The sequence below is a fragment of the Sorghum bicolor genome, chromosome 10 (genome assembly GCF_000003195.3).
Source record: "Sorghum bicolor cultivar BTx623 chromosome 10, Sorghum_bicolor_NCBIv3, whole genome shotgun sequence".
Classification (NCBI taxonomy): domain Eukaryota; kingdom Viridiplantae; phylum Streptophyta; class Magnoliopsida; order Poales; family Poaceae; genus Sorghum; species Sorghum bicolor.
Genome location: NC_012879.2, coordinates 42730149 through 42748534, shown reverse-complemented (window position 1 = coordinate 42748534; position 18386 = coordinate 42730149).

Sequence of the window (18386 nt, the reverse complement as noted above, 5' to 3'; positions counted from 1 at the left end):
CATGAACTTGCCCCATTGTCCGTTTGGGAGTAACTAACTGAATTAGCAAATAAGAATTCTCATTGGGCAATGGGATTTTAATGGTTCGATGCAGAGTATCCAGCACAACCCCTCGTTGTGCCATCCAGTTCATGCCCAAGATGACATCAATTTCTTGGTCCTTAAGAACAATCATGCTAGTAGGAAAATTGTGCCCACCAAATTCGATGGGTACTTGGTGAACCATTTCTTTAGACATCAGCCGTCCTCCTGGCGACTGTATATAAAAATGATCTTGTGTTTCCCCAATGGGTATACCATGCTTTAACACAAAGGTGCGATTAATGAATGTATGAGATGCACCAGAATCAAAGAGCATTAAAGCAGGATGTTTCGCAACAGGAAACGTACCCATCATCACTGGTTCGCCCTCTGGAATCGTTTCCACTTCAGTATGGAAGACTTGCCCTGTCTTCTTTACCGGTCTACCTTTCTGTACCTGTTGCCTTTTTGAGTCCCAGTCCTGAACTGACTCGGCTGGGGTTGGCCCATAGGTGGCCTTTGAAAGGTAGGGTTGGTTTGGCGGGGAAAAGGGCACTCTTTAGAGAAATGCCCAGGCTTACCACAATTGAAGCAAGGGTAATTGTGGCTGGGCAGAGCAGTGGGGCGAACACCTGGGGTGTTCGGCTGACGTGGTGCAAGAGTGATGGCAGTAGGTCGAGAGTATACCTGCTGCCCTGGTCTGTACTGTGGAGGGGAGAAAGGATCACGATACGGTGACGGCGCTGGGAAGCGTCCGTGGCCCTGTGGATGATAAATGATCTTCTGGCGCTTTTGACCGCGACCAGAGAAAGAGGAGGAAGCAGCCTTCTTCTTGGCTTCCTTGTGTTTCCTATTCTTTTCCTCTGAGGCGATAGCAATATTTACCGCCTCATAGAAAGTAGCATTTTGGCACGTGGTCATCATGGTCTGAAGTTTAGTATTTAGACCACGCATGAAACAGGCTTTCTTCTTTCTGTCAGTGTTCACATGATCCGTGGCATATTGAGAGAGATGATTAAACCTTGCCACGTACTCCATAACACTTTTATCGCCTTGCTGCAAGGCGAGAAACTCTTCGGCCTTCATGGCCATGAGCCCTTCGGGGATGTAGTGGGCGCGAAACGCGTCCCTAAACTCGGTCCAGGTAACCTGGTGGCCGGGAGCTTGGATAGCTAAGAAGTTCTCCCACCAGGCACCTGCAGCTCCCCGAAGCTGCTGGGCTGCAAACAGGGGCTTCTGAGTTTCTGAACACTGAATCAAACTGAACTTATGCTCCATGGTTCGGAGCCAGTCATCCGCTTCTAAAGGCTCATCGGCCTTAGCGAACACCGGGGGCCTGGTCTCGGTAAAGTCCACATACCGAGTCTCTCCGTCCCCGTTGCGCGGTGCCCTGAAGTTTGGAGCAGGGTGTGGTTGACGCTGTGCTAGCTCGCGCAGTAAGCGAGCGTTGTCAGTTGTGGCACTTAGCAGAACAGCAATGGCGTCAGCCAAAGAAGGTGGAGCAGGTGGAGGGTTGGGGATATCATCCCCTCCCTGGGATGTCCCAGCTCCCTCAGATCCGCGAGTACGCATCGGCATCTGTTACAAGAGTTGTAGATACCTGTTACCACGTGAAATTCATAACACAGAACATATCTTACATTCTTCCATTCACTTATTAAACATTAGTTCAACACACCAAGAGTAAACAGGTACAACTTCTCAAACCAAAAGAGAACTTATATTACAAACCCGAACCCCACTACGGCAAGCTAGAACTCCTACAACGACGTTGCCCTCGGTTTCATCGAACTAATCGGTGTGGCCAGAGCTGTAGCCCGGGTCGTCATTGCCATCATCCTGATTACCCCCTGGGTTGTGTTCATCGGAGTCGGACTCCTCTTCATTACTGAGGCCGGGGTCGGGTTCCCCATCGTCTGCCAACTCGCCATCCGTATCCATTTCCCCTTCGCCGGGAGGTGGGTGGAGTTGATGATACAGATCAAATGCAATATCACGATATTGCATAGCTAGGTCATTGACTGTATCTAAGTGATGTGCCAGCTCCAGTTTCTCCAGCTGGAGCTGGTCCTCTCGTTGCCACGCGACATCCCGCTGTGCGGTGACCGTGGCCGCCATCTTCACATACAAATCCTTAAGATACCTTGCCTTGCCCAACTTTGCGTTCATCCTAGTTAGCTCATGCCTATGTGTGCTCCTAGCTTCTTCCTCTCGGGCAATGGCTGCATTCCGCTCCTCCACCATCCGGGACAACATAGCCTCACAGTTCTCTGTAGCTTGTTTTTCTTTGGCCAGTTGAGCTTTAAGTTTGCCAATCTCCATAACATTGTACATTCTCTCTCTCATCACCTCAGTCAACTCGGCGGACAACCTGTCCACCTCCTGCTGAGGCGGCGAACGGCTACTACTGGCTTGATCACTGCGTGGAGCTAGCTGATGTCGGGGAACTCCTTTTGGACCAGTCCGCTTACGCGGGGTCTGCTTCTGACGAGCCATCCTGTAGAGGGTAAGTTTAGATTAGTAAGAAAGACCTTAAAGGTTAGCAAGAATAGGATTGATTCTATTCACCCAACCCAAACAAGGAGGAAGGAACTTAACCAGTTAATACATCATGATGCATGCACGAACTTACGATTCCTACTAACAATTCGTAACGATATTACTTTAAACTTTTACAACATAGGGCAATACTTTATGTTGCTCCTCCATACCACTTCCAAAAATTCTAAGAAAGCCTATAGACAGGGGTAGGTTAGGACTAAGCACTTGGACTCAAAATAGGCAGGTTCATAGTATTAGATCCAAACGAATTTTGAAGTTTTTCAATAGTTACAGCAGTCATCTTAGCAACGAAGGCTCTGATACCAGCTGTGGCAGAACCCCCTAAGTGTTTGGGCCCACCGGCACCTGCCATTGTCCTAAGGACCTCTGACGGTGATGCCGGGAGTCCTCCCACCTTAGAAGTCCGATGAGCATCGCTGGACGCTCATTCCACTGCTACCTGTGGCGTATCAAGCTGGCTCGTTCTGACCACTAGCAATGGTCAAGCAACGAGAACTGCTTCTTCTCGCCCTTACAGGATAGCAAGTGGCCACCTTAACACCAGGATCATTCGTTGCGAAGATAAAGCAGTAACTCAAACGACACAAGACTAAAATAATATTTCAGAGTAAAACAGCGGAAGTATTACATAACTTAATTTACAAAAGGAGTTCTTCCAAATAGTAGAGTGTTATTACAAGCCTGGTCCAGCGGAGCAACTGAAACTTTAGTACAGACAGTACAAATTTACAGACCCTGCCCATGGGTCACGCTCACTCTTTTTCGTCGTCAACCTCGACGACGGTCACACAACAGGGTCCGAAGCAAGTCGGCTCATGTGCTTCACCTGCAACAGGGGTATTGAAACCCTGAGTACGGGAGTACTCAACAAGACTTACCCGATGGGAAAAGAGGAGAACTTAGGGATGCAGGCTTAGGGTAGACAAGGGGTGGCTGAGCAAGGAGCCAAAATGTTTTGCTAAAAGCTTACTAGTAGTGCATCCTTATTTTCAAGTTTTAACCGCGAATTCCTCTCCCGCAGAGGCCGAGGAGTTCGAGGATAGTTTAACTAGTTGTACCCCACAGACGAATCCGTGAGTTCCTAATCCTAACGTCAAGTATTATTTATCGATGGCCATAGCTTCATGTCGCTATGAGTCCGGGAATTGGGATCCGAACCTCATGAGACATTTTCCCCTTTCTCATTTTATCATTCAGTTGCTTATTTAACTACGATGAGGGTCGAAGGAATTGAGTCTCCCAATCGGGGAGCAACGACGATTCGAATCGCTTAGCAATCCAGCTGGAGTTCCTAACCACCCGACATATGTAGAACCAAATCTTGCATATACCAACCCAACTCAGGCTCTCCCCAGATTTGACCAGGTTCGCGGCACCCGAGAGCACAGTACTCCACCATCCTACAGCCGATCTAGATGTTTTCCGGTCATCTCAGATCCGTAAGGTGGGTACACACTACTCTCGCCATCTTTCCACTCCCAGTGCGCGAGTAGCTGTTCCGTCGAGGGATCACAAGACCGGGCTTACCGAGGGCAAGTGGTTAGTACTATAAATTCTCAACCCAGCAGGCCATCAACGGAACGGTCCTTAATCGACACAGTTGGAGACACTACTTTAAGATTCCATTCTTAAAGCAAGTCCACCGACCGGTCTCAAATTGAAACATCATTGATCATAAGTGTATTCCACAACAACCCTTCAAACTTTGATTGGAAACCTATCTAGTAGCAGGGCTAAGCATCCCTACGCAGTTTTTAAAGTAAAACAGGTGCCAAGGACAAGATAACAAATATCAAGGTAGTAAATGCAGCAAGTAGGTTCACCCAATTCTCAACTATCTAATGCAGCATTTTCAATTCATAAGTGATAAAAGATTTAAAACATTCAAGGAGGGGTAATGCATCCGGGGCTTGCCTTGGTTGCAGGGCAGAGAGGGACCCTCGGAGACTTCCCAAGTCTCGGATCCGACTTCCTCGAACGGAGCACCGACCTCGGGGTTCGGTTCAACGGGTGCTCCTTCGGTCACGTGCACTATACGCAAGATGATGAATGCTCATGATATGCATATGACAAATGTGCAAGAAGGACTAAGTCGAGCATAACTTGCCTTCTTGGTGCATTACAGAATAAATAATAAATAAAGTTGTTTAACAACTTAGTGTCTTTACCCAAGAGGTTGCATCTGTAAACTAAGACTTTATTTAATTCATAATTATTCTGAATTGACTAATTATTAATCCTATTTACCTCAATTAACTCTTAATTAATCATCAATGACAGTAATTAAGCATAAGGCCAAACAATATTTAAATGCCAAAGGTCATTAGGGTTAATGACCTCAGGTCATCACAAAATCCCAAAATCACTCAACCCTAATTATGAGGATTTAACTAATCACTATCTAATTATCTTGGAATTATTATTTAATTACTAAATAAGGATTTATTAATGTTTTAATCAAATATTATCCAAATGCCATCAAATTTTGTGTGAAGTCTGGAAATAATATTCAGAGACCCCCCACAAAGTTTGGTGATTTTTGGACATATAAATAAATTGTTAAAATCCCTAGAAGTTTTATTCACTAATTAAAGAGCCAATTTTTATACACTTGCAAACTATCAGAAAACAGAACCTAATATTTTTCTTGGGTTCTACACATTTCAGGGAATTTACATAAAAATTTCCATGATTTTTGGATTAACACACGAATTATTACATAAATTCAAACATCAAACATTTTTAAACAAACAAGAAAAAGAAAAAGGGCACTGTGCGCCGGGGCCTGCTTGGACGCGGCCCACTCTGGCCCGAGCGCTTCCCGCGCCCAGCGCCCTCTCCCTCTCCGCCCGTCAGCTCCGTCTCCTTCCTAGCGCCGCGGCTCCGGCGAGCTCCAGTGAGCCGTTGGCGAGCTCTCGGCCTCCGCGGTGAGACGCGTTAGCTTCCTCGGCCTCCCGCGCACCCAGGGCCACCCTTTTCTCCCACTCTCCTCTATCCTAACCCCTGTGACCACGGGCACGGCGGACGGCCGTCTCGGCCGAGCAAACGCCGGCCACTACGAGCGAGTAGAGCGTGACTTGAGCAGCGCAAAAGCACCAGGGGCTCACCACGACCTCAACCGAGCAAGAAGCGGCAGCAGAGAGGCTCTGGTTGACGCTGGCCACGATGACGTGCTTGCGGTGGCGCTCAGCCGGAGTTGAGAAGGGAAACGGCTCGGGTGGGAGCTACGGTAGGATAGAGCGTGCGTTTAGGGGCGCAAACGGTGGCGGGGCTCAAGGCGGAGCTGCTGGGGTGCTCAAATGGCTTGGAATGGCAACGGGTGAGGCGAATTTGGTCGGCGCAGGAAACTCGTCGGCGTCGGGGTTCAAGAAAAGAAAGAGGGGACTCCGGCCACTCGGGGCTTTATCCCCACGACAGAAGGCGGTTCGCGGATGAGGACGTCCACGCGAAGCACAGCAGCAAGCAGCTGCGTGGCCAGCTGCGTGGCTTCGCGCGCGGAGGCGGTTCTGCCCCGGCGGCAGAGCACCCCCCCCCCCCTGCCCGACCACTGTAGCAGTGCATATCCACTCAGTTTGGGGTTTTGCAAATTTCGACTGAAATTTGAACTGGAGTCAAATTTGTGTCAAAACAAAAGTTGTTCCAAATTTTATAAGCTACACAACATATTTCGGTGACCAGAGCTGATTTTGAGTGTAACAGGGTGAATTTGGCCAAAACAGTTTGGAAATCAAAATTCAATTTGAGAGGATTCAAATTTTTGAATTGGGGCAGATTAGAATTTCCAAAATTACTTTTGTTTTTCCTAAACAACTTGAAAAACTCCCAACATGAAAGTTGCTCAACTTTTTGTGCTCTACAACTTTCGTGTTGACCACTTTTTAAAATTCCCAATGGATTTTGAATTGGAGGTTTAATTTGGAAAAGGGGACACTTTTCGGAAATCTGTATTTTCAAAATTACTTTGAATTTTGTATTGAAACTTCAAAAACTCAAAACACCAAAGTTGTACATCTTGCCAAGAGCTACAACTTTGCTTTTGAACTCAACCTCAAATTTTGCTTAGTTTTTGACTTATGCAAAAGGGGGCAAATCTAGGATCCAGAAATCAGGGTTTTTCCCCCCTTAGCTTTTCGGAAAATTTCCACCCTAGGGTTTAGCAACCACACAAGCATCAACACACCACATAAGCACACTCTACCTCCCTAAGCTCAAGCAATCAAAGTAAACTGGTTTTAAGTTGATGCATACTAATATGCTTAACAAATATGATTTGCAATGCTCATGATGACATGATCCGTTTTTAGTAACCGTAACATCGGGGATGTTACATTCTTCATTACAAGGCCCTAGGGTCTACATTTATACCCTGCACAAAGAGCTACAATCAGACACGACTAGGACTCAAATTGCAAATTAAACGGAATCCGTATACATAACAAATTTAAATAACTAAGGAAATTATAAAACTATCCCCTTGTAACCGACTGGGACACCGCCACAGATCAATCGGCAATCTCCACGCTTTCCTTCAAAGTCATCGGCAGACCTCCTGTTATGGCCATCGGCAAACACTAATACTAATCATCGGCATGAACACGTCACCACCTCTGGACTTAGTCACATTCAATCGTCTCCATCCCACCTGTTGCAGATGATATCTTTTATGATGGCTTCTGCAAGACCTGTCTCCATCCCGCTGGGGATGAGGACTAACCATTGGGCACGGTTCTCTAACAAACTCGTACCTGCTGCTTTTGGATGGATGGTGTACGACTCTGGCTATAACAAGAACTTGTGAACTGAACTTTGGAAAGTGTGTGTAATTATTTTGCTTCCGCTACTACAAACATGGGTTGTAATAACTAAGTAACTCCGATGTGGTGCCGCTTCGACAGCAATGAATGACTATGTAACATTCGTTGTGTTGTGTTGAACTATTACGATCTTGGTTTGTTGCAAGTTGGTTTGAAGTCCTTCGAGATTTCAGTTGACTACCGGGATTATATAGGCTCAAGTTTGGAAACTTGATTGCTTGTCGATCGTTTCTGCACTTGAACTCTTATAATTTGGTCGGTTCTGTGACAGCTGGCATCAGAGCAAGTTCAGCATTATAAATGCAGCGTTTGTGTATTTAAAAACAAATAGAGTTTTTAAATGAAATGGTGTAAATCAATACTTAAGTTATGCCAGTGGTCGAATCCTCCTTGCCCATATAAGGACTATAGGTGGCTATTTAAGTACTGACTTGGGGGATTTTATTTACGCATCTCCGGCAGTACTCAGGTATGGATGTGTGATGACCACACTATGCTACCCTGTGGTCTAATGGTAGAGGTAGCCTTCATATGTGAACTAGCCACATATGTCGCTAGATTTAAATTATGCAACGTCGCACCTACGCTTTGGTAAGTGTGAGCTGTGAGAGCATGATCGTCCAAACGGCGGTCTAGGGGAGTGTTCGCGGTGGTTTTCTGGAGTGGTTACATGTCAAAACCATGGAACCATGAAAGAAACTTAATTGGAGAGCATTTAATTTTTCGGGTAGCTGTGGTGTCATTGTTTGTGCATGTTGGGCATGTCCAAGCAATGTGCACTTAGTTTACTGCTTTCTTGAGTGATATATTGGAAACTGTTGGGCTGCAATGAAGTTTTCTGCAGGTACTCTAACAGCGCACGTGTAAACCGCTAGTTATCGTATCGAGAGACGAATGTATGCCAACGTATATACGTTAAAATATTAATTTCCTAAGTTTGTGAGGACGTACGGATCGTGCATGCATCATGTCGCATTCATACATACATTCTGTCTACTCCTTCCCCTTACCATGTCGTCCCTTTTAATTGAATAAATGTTGCTTAAAATTAATCTCCTCTTACCCATGGTATTCCTATTCCTTTCCACAGATGGACGTGCCCGCTTCACCTCACCCCAGTGACACTTTTCTAAGCGAGTTTGGCACTCCTACCTTGCTCTGGAGGGTGCTACAGTCTGTGGGGTATACTGAGCCACCTCAGTATTCTTGGTGGGAGGTGGATATGACCGGAGAGTTGCAGTGGTTTGCTGTGCAGGGAGTTGTCCCTCCACATGGGGGCAGGCCTGCATGGACAGGGTGGACCTGTAACTCAGATGGGCAGACTCCTTGGGAAGCAGCTCAGGTTGTAGCCCAGGCTATGCTGCTCAATATATGTCAGAGGTTTGGCGATGAGCTGACAGGAGGACCAGCGGCCTCCATTCCCTGTGCTGACCCAGCAGCAGCGGAGTGGAAGCAGATTGATGGTTGTGCGTTGGTCCGAGGTAGGGGAGAGCGAGCTGAGAGTTCTAGTCCTGCTATGAGTGCTATGATGGCTGTGCTCAAGCTGTTTAGTCAGCGAGAGGACACCTATGCACAGGTAATGGTGGCTGTTCGCCAGGCTCAGGAGATGCAACTGAAGGCTAAAAAGCGTGCTCGCAAGTTTCGCAAGCAAGCTAGACTCCTGGAGCAAGCTCAGAAGGACCGCAATGACTGGGAAGGCATTGCGGAGTACCGTAGACAGCAGTGGGTGAAGGCCATTAGCGAGAGAGATCATAAACAGGATCAGATGAGTCAGTTGGCTAGAGAGAGGGAGACAGTGTAGGAGCGCTTGGTGCAGGTCACTCGTGAGAGGGACACTGCACTCCGTGTGTCGGAGAACAGGCGCCGGGCTTGGGAGATGCACCGGATTCAGTCGCTTGAGCGGGAGAACTATCTGTAGGATCAGATTGAGGCTGGCCTTGAGGAGATTCACCGTCTCAACAACTTACTACACCCTATCCCTCGCCCTATACCCTTGTACCCAGAGGTGGGAACTCAGGTGATTGTGGCCGATGATGATGGTATGGAGGTAGATGGACCAGCAGCGGCTGCACCACCCTTGCACGAGGATGTGGAGGACGAGGAGCTTGAGCCAGTTAGCGACGAGGATGGAGAGGCGATCTTCGACGCTGACTCGGACGATGAGCCTGGAGTGTAGTGAGTAGTGGGTAGTTGTTATGTGAGGATCTTTTGTAGTATGACAGTCAGTAGTGGTGCTTTTGTAATCATGATGTAATCCAGAACCTTGATCTTGCCTTATGTCATGTATTGTGTTGGTGTAATAACTTTATGGACCCAATGTGTAACCTTAACATGTTCGATCTGTTATGACGATGTTTTCCGTTGTGGTGCATATTGGGGATATCTATGTCATGTGTTGGATTGGTGATGTTGTTTTGTGGAATTGAACTATTGTGCCTTTTTCTGTAAAGCTATTCTCTCGAATACTTTCAGGCATAAATATAAGTTCTTCTACAGCAAGTCTTGTCATCATCAATGCTCACTGACTGTATCTTTACAGATGTCTCGTGGCACTCAAGGTGCGGAACAGCGTGCGAACATGAACCCACCCCCTCCTCCTCCACCACCAAATCCAGCTGAGCTGATGCAAATGATGGTGGAAAACTAGAGGATGCTCACTGAGACCATCAATCGGATGGCAAATCAGGGTGGTCGTAATGCACATGAAGGGCCAGCTCCTAATCAGTACAGCAGTTTCAAGGATTTCATGGATACTAAGCCCCCACCTTTCAGAGAGGCTGAAGAACCCCTTTAAGCTGAGGAATAGCTGAACATGGTGGAACAAAAGTTCCGCTTGCTTCGGCTGACCGAGGGTTTGAAGGCTGAGTATGCAGCTCACCAACTGCAAGGTCCAGCAGGCATCTGGTGGAATCAATATCGGGAAGCTCTTCCAGCTGACACTGTGCTTGACTGGAATCTTTTCCGTGAAGCTTTCAAGGGGCATTTCATTCCTTCTGGTGTCATGGAGATGAAGCATACCGAGTTTATGCAGTTGACTCAGGGCAACAAAACTCTGAAGGAGTACTTGCATGCTTTCAATCACCTGTCAAGGTATGCTCCTGAGTTTGTGAACACTGAGATAAAGAAAATTGCTAGCTTCAAGCGGAGTCTTGGCCCCAAGTTGCTGAAAACTATGGGCCGCACTAAGTGTGCAACTTTCAATGAGTTTGTCAGTGATGCTCTTACCAAAGAGAACTACAACACTGTGTACACTGCGACCAAGACTCGCAATAGGGCTTTTGAGGCCGGGGCAGGGGCATCTCAATCCAAGGCTCCAGTGGCAGCTAGGCCACCGATCCGTGCTCCAACTCCTAACCAGCGGTATCGTCCTCCTGTGAAGAACAATCAGGCAAAGACGGGTTTCCACAAGGGTTCCTCCATTGCTCTTTCTAGGGGTAACACAGGTCCCAGCTATGCCAAGACTCCACCTGCCAACCGTCCGTGCTGGAACTGCAATCAGACCGGGCACTGGCAGAGCAATTGTCCTTACCCTCCGAAGAAGGGCAACCAAGGGAACGTCCGCCAGGGGCGTGTTCACTACACAACTGTGGAGGCAATCCCTGCTGGTGAGGTAGATACGGCTGGTAAGTTTCTGGTTAACCAATGTGATGCACTTGTGCTTTTTGATTCAGGAGCATCGCATTATTTTGTGAGTTCAGACTTTGTGTCTAAGCATAATCTCAAGGCAATTACACTTGAGAAGGGCAGTTATTGCATTAGTGCCGCGGGAAATGATATTTCTACCAATCAAGTGGTTTTGGGGGCAACTCTGGAAATAGGAGACCGTCAGTTTCTTGCTGATCTGGTTGTTTTACCCGGTGCGGGTATAGATGTAATTCTGGGTATGCAATGGATGAGTGGTAACGGAGTTCTTATCGATACCACCACTCGTGTAGTGATGTTGAAAGACCCAAATACCAAGGAGGCGTTCTTAGTGCAACTTCCTCGAGATATCCATATCCGTAGCACTGTGAATGCAGTTACAGCTAAGGCCATCCAGGATATTCTGGTGGTGTGTGAGTTCCCGGATGTATTTCCTGATGATTTACCCGGGCTTCCTCCAGATCGTGATGTGGAGTTTAAAATTGAATTGATTCTAGGTACCGCTCCTATCTCTAGAAGACCTTATAGAATGCCACCAAATGAGCTAGCTGAGCTTAAGACCCAGTTAAATGAGTTGTTGAAGAAGGGTCTTATCTGTCCTAGTTCTTCTCCTTGGGGTTGTCCGGCTATCTTTGTCAAGAAGAAGGATCAATCCTTGCGCATGTGTGTGGACTATCGTCCCCTGAATGCGGTGACCATCAAGAATAAATACCCTCTTCCTCGCATTGATATCTTGTTTGATCAGTTGTCTAAAGCTAAGGTATTCTCCAAGATTGATTTGTGATCTGGGTACCATCAGATCAAGATCCGTCCTGAAGATGTACGTAAGACAGCTTTCTCGACGAGGTATGGGTTGTATGAGTATCTCATCATGTCCTTCGGTCTTACGAATGCACCTGCTCATTTCATGTACCTCATGAACTCGGTGTTCATGCCCGAATTGGACAAGTTTGTGGTGGTCTTCATTGATGTTATCTTGGTATATTCTTGCAATGAAGAGGAGCATGCAGAGCATCTGCGTGTGGTGTTGTCGCGCTTGCGTGAACATCAGCTTTATGCCAAGTTCAGCAAATGCGAGTTTTGGCTAAAGAAAGTACCTTTCTTGGGCCATGTCTTATCTGAAGAAGGCATATCGGTGGATCTGGCTAAGGTGCAAGAAATGCTGGATTGGAAGGTTCCAACTTCGGTGCACGAGGTTCGGAGTTTTCTCGGTTTGGCTGGGCATTATTGTTGATTCATTCCGGAATTCTCAAAAATATCCAAGCCTATGACTCGTTTACTTCAGAAAGATGAGAAGTTTGTGTGGACGCCTGAGTGTGAAGAAGCATTCCACAAGTTGAGGACATTGCTGACATCAGCTCCTGTCCTAGCTCAACCTGATATCGAGAAGCCCTTCGATGTCTTTTGTGACGCGTCGGGTATTGGTTTACGCTGCGTGTTGATGCAGGAAGGTCGCGTTATCGCGTATGCTTCGCGCCAACTTCGAAAGCATGAGGTCAATTACCCTACTCATGACTTAGAATTGGCAGCAGTTGTTCATGCTTTAAAAATCTAGAGGCACTATTTGCTGGGTAAACTGTGCAATATCTACACCGATCATAAGAGCCTTAAGTACATCTTCACTCAACCTGAATTAAACATGCGGCAGTGAAGGTGGCTTGAGTTGATTAAAGATTATAATCTACAAGTGCACTATCATCTGGGCAAGGCAAACGTGGTTGCGGATGCCTTCAGTCGGAAAGCGCACTGTCACACAGTCCAGGTGGAAGATCCGTTGTTGTCACATCTTATGCATCCACTTGTGCTCAACCAGATTTCTCTGGAGAGTACTCTTCGCAATCGAGTCATCGAATTGCAGCAAACAGATGTGGGTATCCACCATATTAAGAGGAAAATGAAGGAAGAAGAAACCACGCATTTCCGGGTCGATGAGAACGGAATTCTTTGGTTCAAGGATCGACTAGTGGTCCCAAAAGACCGTGAGCTGCGAAATCAGATCTTATCTGAAACTCATTCATCCAAGTTGTCTATTCATCCTAGTAGTGGCAAGATGTATCAGGATTTGAAACCTCTGTTTTGGTGGACAAAGATGAAAAGGAGATTGCTGCTTTTGTCGCTCGTTGTGACAATTCTTGTCGCGTGAAGGCCGTTCACATGAAAGCTGGTTTGCTTCAACCCTTGTCAATTCCTGGTTGGAAATGGCAAGAAGTCAGCATGGATTTCATCGTTGGGCTCCCAACTTCTGTCACGGGATACGACTCTATCTAGGTGATTGTAGACCGTTTGACCAAGGTTGCTCGTTTTATTCCAGTTCGATCTAACTATCGTCCACATCAATATGTGGAGTTGTACTTCGAGCACATTGTCCGTCAGTATGGTGTGCCTCGAACTATCATATCAGATCATGGACCATAGTTCACTGCCTGTTTTTGGGAGTGTCTACATGAGTAGATTGGTACTCACTTAGTCCGTAGTTCGGCATATCATCCCCAAACGGCAGGTCAAACTGAACGGGTCAACCAAATCCTAGAAGACATGTTGAGGGCATGTGCTCTCTCTTCAAAAGGTTCTTAGGTTAAGTGGTTGCCATTAGCTGAGTTCTCCTACAACAATAGTTATCAGGAGAGTATCAAGATGGCTCCATTTGAAGCCCTATATGGTCAAAAGTGTCGAACCCCGTTGAATTGGGTAGAATCCGGGGAGAGAAGGTATTATGGCATCGATTTCGTGAACGAAGTGGAGCAGCAAGTCCGTAACATCCAGCAACATCTGGAAGCTGCTCAAGCTCATTAGAAAAGTTATGCTGACAAGAGAAGGAAGCCGATTGAGTTTGCAGTCGGTGACCATGTGTATATTAAGGTGTCTCCGATGAAGGGTGTACAAAGGTTCGGAGTCAAGCGAAAGCTTGCACCTCGTTATGTGGGGCCTTTTCAGATTCTTGAAAGGAAAGGGGATGTGGCATACAAAGTTCAACTTCCAGTTGAGCTTCGAGCTATTTTTCCTGTCTTCCACGTATCCCAATTAAAGAAGTGCCTTCGTGTTCCGGAGGAACGAGTGGAAGTTCGGGATATCAAGTTGAAGTCGGACTTGGTGTATGAAGAAAAACCTGTAGCGGTTCTCGACCGCAAGGAATGGGTGACTCGTAATCGGGTGGTTAAGTTCTACAAGGTGTTGTGGAGTAACCACAGGGAGGAAGATGCCACTTGGGAAACAGAGGACTATTTAAAAGAAGTCTACAAAACATTCTTCGAAAATCAGTAAGCTTTCAAATCTCGGGAAGAGATTTTTGTAAGGGGGGAGGGCTGTTACACCCCATTGTTATGGTTGCATAAATCACATGCATAACGTGAGCATCATCATCTACTCAAGCATATCATGATCATCATCTACCTTGAGCCATGTCATTCTATGCAAAAATGTGATTTAAGTTGTCTAAATAGGCTTCCTAGGCTTGTGTTGGTGTATACCATGCTTGTGTTTGTGCTCTGTGCCTTGGTAATTAGTTTATCTATGCTTAACTCAACATTAGGAACAATGTTCATGTTGATCACTTCTCCAAAATAATCACTTAAGTCATACTTACTCAAATAGGCCCTAGAAACCTCTTTTGCTTAGGCTTTTAAAAAGTGTTTCATAAAATGTTTGCATGTCAAAACTTTCTATAGCAAAGTTGTAGCAACTTTTATAAGGAACAAAAGTTGTTTTATGGTCATCTCATGAAAATGATCACATCTTGCTCAAAAAGTGCTTCCAAGGCAGATTTGGGTGCTGTTTTGGCACTTAAACAAATTTGGCTAAGTCCTGGCTTTAGCAGTTTGCGCGGTCGATTTTGGGAACTTCATATCTTTCAATCCAGGCAGATCTGGCTCTTGCTCTAGTTGACAATATTGTAGAACTCAGCTAGTACTCCAACTTTGTCAACTACATCATCTCCTAACTCGCTCTGGTTTGGGAGATAATCTGCGTTGAAGTGGCCCTGTCAGTCGTGCATCGTTTTCTCTGAATCGGACGCGAGCTCGCCGACGTGGCCGACCGCCGACAGAACAACGGCGACATTTGGCGCCCGTACGTCGCTCCTGGCCCCGCTCGTCAGCTCCCAGCTCGCGCATGACCTCCACGGCGACGCCCCGGACGCAGTGGACGCGTCCACTCTCTCCTTCCACTCGCTCTCTCGCCAGAAACGCGGCCGCAGCGAGCTCACCGTCGCGAGCTCACTCTGGCGAGCTCGTACGCCCTCCTCGCTGCGTTGCTGTCCACCAAACTGCACCCACAGCTCCGCCGTGAACCACTCTCCACTCTCCACCCACTAACTCACCGTGAAACCCTCCGGTGAGCCGACATTCCCAACTTCCCCCAAATCGGGTCGCCGTGATCTTCTTCTCCGTCGATCTCAATGCCGAGCTCCTCGAAGCGTCTCGTCTTCTCTGGTTAGGTCCTTGAGGTAGCTTAGGTCCTTAGCAAGCGTTTGCGCCACTTGGTGGACGCTCTACCGTGCTCACCGTCGTCGGACACGACGCGCAGCGCCGCCCTGTTTCCGCCGGACTTAGGCTCCCTCGTGGCCCGCTCCTTCCACCCCGTCTCAGGCCAAGCCGCCTACCTAGGAAGCTTCGCCGTAGTCCGCTGGTGTGGTAGAAAACCCTAGGTCGCGCTCTACCGGCCTGAGGGCTCCGGCGTAAAGCCGAGCACCTCCGCCGAGCCGCCATGATCGACGGCGAGCCATTTCCGGTGGCTCCGCCGTGGGGAAAAGGGGTCAATCGAGTCGCAAGGGTCTGGCGGTCACGATGGTGCCCTTGTTTTGACCGGAGACCTCGCCGTCGTGGAGAAATCGCCGGCGAGAGTCGCCTCAGCTGTGGGGAAGATGACCCTGACATGCAGGGCCCGCTGTCAGTGTCACCTCGCTTCCCTCCTTTTCTTTTATTCAAATCCAGATGTTTGGCTTTCTTGCAAAAATCTTATCTTCTGTTTCTGAGATCCAAAAATTGTGAAACCAATTTTGTGATGTTCCTTGAGATGGCTAGTTTTTATTAAAAATATAAAATGGACCATGTTTTCTGGGAAAAATAATGATTAGGATTTAATCTTGTTATTCATGAGTAAATTCATATATTTTGTTATACTGCTCCTTTTGCCATGAAATTTTATGGTAGTCTCTGTGTGGTAAGAATGCCATGATAAATATTTCATGATTTTTGGAGTACTGCATCTGTGATATGTAATTTATGATTGAGATATGGCTTGTTTTCTTATTAAAATCATAGTAAATAATTGATGCTTAGGCTAGTGCTCTACTTTGGTGGCAAACTTGTTTATGGTATTGGTAACATGTAAATAATCTGAAATCTGTCGTTTGACACCATATAAGCCATGTTTCTGAATTTATGAAATAAACACCTTGTCACATGTTAAATGCTTATCTTGAGTTTGGCATATGCAATTGCTCTGAAATTTTTATAGTAATGTCACAATGCTATGCTTGTGTTTCTGTAATTTTTGTAGATTTTTCTGAGCAATTTTGCTAGTATCTTGTAATTATGTCCCCTTTATAGAATTAAATTGATAAATGCCTTGTTAGTAAATGTTTAGAGGTGAACATATGATGTTCTGGTAACCTGATGATATGCTTGTGCTTATAAGGCATGTGGTTGACACTGTTTATGTTTTGGCTATGTCATTAAATAATTAATGAAAGGATTAGAAGCTGTTCTGGACAGCAAGGAAGTAATTCAATCCTTGCTTGATGATAACTTGGTTATCTGGAAGACTTGTCTAAATCAAATATGTTGTAAACTTTATGAACTAGCTGTGGTTTAAATTTGGGGTCATTTGGCCCAGTAGTTTAAAAGTTCTAGCTCTTCCAAGTTAGGTTCCAGAAATAGGTGCTCTCTGTTTTTCTGGGACAGAACCTGGAACTTTGTTTATAAGGCTTGTTTAACTTATAAATCTTGCTGTGATGTTTAAAGATGATTTGTAGAAAATTTCATAAGCTTTCCAGAATGTCCTCACTCATGTTTGTTGGATCTGTCTAGCATTAGTTATGACCTGTTTACTGAGCTGTTCTGTTATGGGATGCTTGCTGGTTATAGTTTGACTTGCTAAGTCTTGCTAATTTAGTTAGTCATCCTTTGTGAGTTAATCTTAGAAGTTTACTCAGTAAATGAGTGTCCAGTGAAGTCCTAAGTGCATTGTCAAGCATTCATTCCCTTCTACTATGCACCCATTCTTACTTATCATGCACGCAATAGGTGCACCGGACGCAACCGCATTGTTCGAGCTCTAGGTGAACCCCGAAGGCCAGGAGGGCAACCCGGAGGTGGAGGTCCAGCAAGCCGGACTCGAGGAGCCCGAAGAAGAGGTTGAGTGCCCTAACCACGAGCTAGCTCCGTTCGTGAAAGGCAAGCCCCGGAGCATCCTAAGTCTCCCTTTATTTTCGAAAGTTTACTTGAATATGTTATATCTATTGATGCATTAAGTATTGGAGTTGTGATGAAGCCTTTGCTGCATTTTACTCAATCCTTGTCTAGATATCTTACCACTCCCAGGTTATATAGTTAGGATCGAGTAGCAGCTTAGCCATGCTTTAACCGGTCGAAGTCGGGTGATATCATGTCACCTGCGCGATATAGGGTTACGTCGGATCACGATGGACTATATGTGCTATCGTGGATGGAACCTGATTAATTTGACTTAAGCCGGGCGGAGTTTTGCAAGGTTGTAGTAACTCCGTCTGTGGCAGCTAAGGACCGACCGTTCTACGTCCTCTTGTCATGTTGAACGCATGCCTAACACTTAGTTGGCCGGATAACTCGTTCCGACCACGAAGCCTAGTAATATGACTCAGGCTAGAAGACCGACAAGTATAAAGTGCGCACTACCGGAGGAAGTGCGGTGTGCGGGGGACCATTGGCGTAAGCCCAAAGGTAGGTGAGTTAAAATTCCTGACCTCCCTGGCAGAGTGGTAGCCCTGGGAGTGCGGCGCTAATCAGAGCCGCGATTCCTGAGTCGTACCAAAGGTGACCCGTTGGCTCTCCGACGGGGGATGCTTGGGTGAGTGCTAGGAATACCCCTCCAGCTGGATAGGAATTCGATTCGAATCGCCGTCTCTCCCGGTTAGTGAGAACTTGACAGAGCAGCGGCAAACGTAGCATTCACTAATGAACTTGGTTCATGATAATGATACTAGCAAGGAAGAACATATGATGAATTTGATATGGTTATTATTGCTTGTAATAATCAAGTGAAGTGCTTTAGTACAGGTGCTAATCTAGTGGTAGGCTGATGATGATTAATATGATGCTCTCACAACATTGTAGTTATAATTTAAGCTTTTGGCAAATGTTGAGTCAACCA